Source organism: Lactuca virosa, chromosome 6 (genome assembly GCF_052849685.1).
Source record: "Lactuca virosa cultivar CGN04683 chromosome 6, Lactuca_virosa_CGN04683_v6, whole genome shotgun sequence".
NCBI lineage: Eukaryota > Viridiplantae > Streptophyta > Magnoliopsida > Asterales > Asteraceae > Lactuca > Lactuca virosa.
Window position 1 is genome coordinate 220,990,501 of NC_136431.1, and position 4,331 is coordinate 220,994,831.

At 30.6% G+C, this 4,331-nt stretch overlaps 1 long non-coding RNA gene across 14 annotated transcripts; it reads left to right on the forward strand.

Moving 5' to 3' along the window:
- The first annotated feature begins 438 nt into the window (after positions 1–438).
- On the forward strand, positions 439–4,112 carry LOC145120217 (uncharacterized). 14 transcript variants are annotated; one of them, XR_013714158.1, is made up of 7 exons: positions 439–1,692; positions 1,777–2,052; positions 2,711–2,780; positions 2,926–3,006; positions 3,098–3,157; positions 3,343–3,470; positions 3,943–4,112. It is a non-coding gene; the product is annotated as an uncharacterized LOC145120217 (long non-coding RNA). The 14 variants fall into 14 exon arrangements; XR_013714159.1 differs by having other exon boundaries at positions 1,777–1,869; XR_013714153.1 differs by having other exon boundaries at positions 439–990; positions 1,430–2,052.
- The last annotated feature ends 219 nt before the right edge of the window (positions 4,113–4,331 follow it).

Below are 4,331 nucleotides of genomic sequence, written 5' to 3' on the forward strand. Positions count from 1 at the left end.
GTCAACAAAACCAAGCTTATTTTTTCGCAGACAATGAAATCACCATCGATCGTTTCCAGGAATTGAATCCAACACCAGTGAAAATACTTGAAACAAGAACAAAATTCGGATTATCAGAAGAGCCAATGAAGAAAGGGCTAGAGACATCGATCAATGAATTAAACGATTCATTTGTTGAAGAATTAGACATGATGAACACGAAATTGATGAAAAAAGGATGAACAGAATCGATTACACGTCTGATACCATGTTAGATTGTAATAGAATGATTGAAAATGGAAGAGAAGATTGAAGAAATGAGTTTCTCATTGATTAAGAAGATCTCTTTCTACAAAGCTTATATACATACAATACAAATAACGACTGAAACACCTTTCTAATCAAAATTACATATATGCCCTTATAGTTATGAACTAATAACTACTTTGTAAACCAACAGGTTTTGTTGCTAGACATGAAGGTGAATCAAAGAATTGACATTACGCTTTGTTATCCACTACCACCGATTTCATAGATCGTTTGCTTACAATCAGATAACCCTTCTTCGAGTTCCTTCCATCCCTCCATACGCTCCTCCCAAACAAATGTCATGTACCTTCCTCTTCCACCGTCTGTCTTCAACCACTTCACATGATCTGATTCCACCTCGGTCGGACACCACGCATCAACATCCGGTAATAATCAGAGAAGAAGTCGATGGTGGTTTCCACAATCAGTCGTCCTTTACAGTTTCTCTTCAGTGAAGAGAAGGTACCGATTTTCCATTTTTCAGTCTGATTTTGATTTTGCCCTTGCCCTAGGACATTAACAATTGTTTCAGCTCTTTGGGATAAGACGATGAAGATCTATAAAATTGTTTCAGCTGGAAATTCGATGATGTGTATAAACCTTTACAAATATGCCGACTTGGGAAAGGTCTTTGGAAGCCGTCGAAGTATTTGGTTGCCTTCTCGCTGTACAGATATGCCGAAATTCACGAAGGATTGACCGGTAAATGACACTGACCTCACTGCATCATGTTTTCGTTTTGGTTTTTCTTGATTCTGAATTTCAATAGTTTCGTTAGTATTTAGATTTAGATTGAAAGTTTTTAACTTAATTTGAAGTTATTTGAAGGTTTCGTTGTCAAAAGCTTATGTACATGGAGGAAATCGAACTAAACCCACACATCTATGTACATATTTCAATTTCATATTTCTGATCCCTACACTTTTATTTTTTTTAATAGCTTATGTTCCCTTCTTTTCCATATATACACTTATCTAACTGTGTCTTTAATGTGTTTGATAAAATGCCTCTGAGAATTTCATCATCTATATATACTTCATTTCATGTGTTGAACATAATATTTTTTTATATTAATGAATTTTTGAACATGTGCCAACACTAACATTAACAAGGTTCATAATCTTTTTAAAATGACTCATAGGGGAATACTTGATTGCACCTTTCCATGGTTGAGGTAACCAGAAATATATCTGCATGTCAATACTAGACAATTAGAGGTTAGTTACAACTTATAGGTTACAAGTACCCATAAAGTATTTCTAATTAATTTTGTTTTAAGTGAAAGGGTAGGGGTTTTGGTGTTCTACTAACCGGTTGAAAGCTAAATTCGGAATCTCAAACCCAAGAACCTTAATAGCATGTTGGTTGGCAGATATAGGGGTGAAATGGTATCATGCATTTGAGGTAACAAATAACAATACACCCCTTCCCAGTTTCCATTATAATACCATCTTCTTTGTTTGTTTTTGTGTCTTTTTTCAATTTTAGATGAGAGCTTCTTGTATAGAGCTTTCTGAAGAAAATCGTGCTACTTCAATGTGAAGAAATGCTGCAATTTCGGATGTTGATGTTGCTGTACATGTATTACCCTGTTTACAGATATGTTGACAATTCAATGTGATGTCTTTTGTTGGTTTTTTTGTTACTTTCAATAGTTGATTCATTATATTTTATTATGGAGCTGGTGAAACTTAACTATTGTTACTGAATTTATGGCAAATGGATCACCTACAAGGCTACAAATTTCCTAATAAAAGAATATAGGTAAAAAAATCACTTTTATTGCTCATGAAATCTATGGTTACACTTTTTGTGTTAAGTGTTTTGAATATATATATATATATATATATATATATATATATATATATATATATATATATATATATATATATATATATATATATATATATTTCATTTAAGTTCACTTGATCGTCGTAAAAAGCTCATAATAGCCATGGATGCAGCTTTTGAGATGGAATATTTTCATTCCAAAATATTGTTCATTTTGATAAAAAAAAAAATGCGACAATTTCTGACCTGTTTGCTGTTTGTAAGGTAATTAAAACCACCACAGTTAAAATTTCAAATTTTCTTATGTATTAATCATATTACTTTTTTATTTATTGTGGTCATTTAAAATGTCAATTTATAACAACTCTCAATTAAACAACCAATTACAATTCAAACTTCAATTCCCAATAGAAGGGAAAATTGGTCATTTTTTTCATATTCAAGTTATCAATTCAATCTAAAAGAAAAAATTTGTGATTAAACAAGAATTACTATGGATATCATTTACCCATTTAGCACTTTATTCCAAGAAAAAAATGTTACAACTTACACATGCTTGGATAGACTTTGTAGATCTATTTTGTATAATGAAAATGAGAATATTAACGTCTTTTTGCCAACTTAAATATAGGAATTGTTGCATCTCCAATAAACACAACACACTACAATTTCTCCAAGAAATACAAAAACATGCTGATAATGTAAGACATTATTTACACAATACTTTTTTTTTTAATAATTAATTCCCCACTAAACTTACATTTATTTTTTTTATCTTCAAATATTTATAACTTTATTTTTTTAATTTATAATGACCATTTATTGACTTATTTATATTTTATTTAGGTACCTTCAAAACACATTCTTCCTGGTTGCAAGACCAGACCCTGAAGTTCTGGACTTACAGCTTCAATTCCTGTAGAAAAGGTTCATTTTAATTACCAAAATATTATTTTTAATGAAAATAAGAAATCATTTTATTTAATGTTGTTCTAAATTTTAATTAATCTAAATGGAGTCTGGAAAGACAGTTCTTGTCACAGCCGCTGCAGGAGGGACCGGGCAATTTGTAGTTAAGGTAATTCATATTGGTGTTCTAAGGAACTTGGGATTTGACCGAGTCAATTAGTTCAAAGAAGAATCAATTAAAAATGTATCTTTATTTATATTTAATGCTTCCTTTCACAAAATCTTTTCAAAAAGCTTTTTTCTTATTAAATATACACACAATAAAGAATTTTTATTTATCCATAAAATACTCAGGTTCTTAAGAAGGAATTTGGAAAAGATGATGATATTTTTATGAATCTGTTGGTGGTGACATGTTTGATTTGTGCTTCAATGCATTAACAGTTTACGGGCAAATGACTGTCATTGAAATCATCTCTTAGGTACATTTAATAGCAATGCACTTTATATAATGGATTAATCTTATAAAACACATTATATTTCGTGTTTTTTCCGGAATAAACCTCACACTTATTTTTTCCTGGAAAAGACGTTATATTTTTTCCTTTTTTCGGATCTGGCCCTCTTAGTTGTTTGTTCCAAAAAAAAAAATTGACAAATGTGAGGGTTTTTTCGAGGAAAGAAAAAGTTGAATGTTTATTTGGAAACAGTTAGAAGTTTGAGGTTATTTTTCGGGGGAAAAAGAGACAAAGTTGAGGGTTTGATAAAAAACATAGCCAAAAATATATAACAAAAAAATGAAATGCCTTTTTTGTTATAATTATGCATGATGCAAATTAGCTCCCGTGTTGGTCAATTTATTTTGAATGTATCTCCCCTTTATTTGTACAATAACAAACATTTATATTTGATGATTCAGTTGAGTTTTATGTGAAATTTGTTGTTTTTTTGCAGGTTACAATGATAGATTGACATACATTTAGTTGTTTTTCTTTTGCTTATATTAATTTGGAGATGGGCAGAAGAATAACATATGTGTTTCATGGTTTCAAGGTTTGGCCCTAAGTGACTTAACAGTCAATTACAATGATGCCCTAAATACCAATCTACTTTCAATTTGCTCATTTTGATTAGCGTTTAGCATAACAGGATGCTAAATCAACATGTTTTGCAATTTTTCCCGACCCGTAGCGAAGCGAGGGCATTCCCTCTAGTTAATAATAAATTAGGCAAGAAATTAAAATACTAGTAAAGTTACAACATACAAAAATCTTAAGCATAAGGAAGATTTCTGTGAAAAAAAAAAACCTTACATGGGCATTTTTGTAAATTATAAAATCATA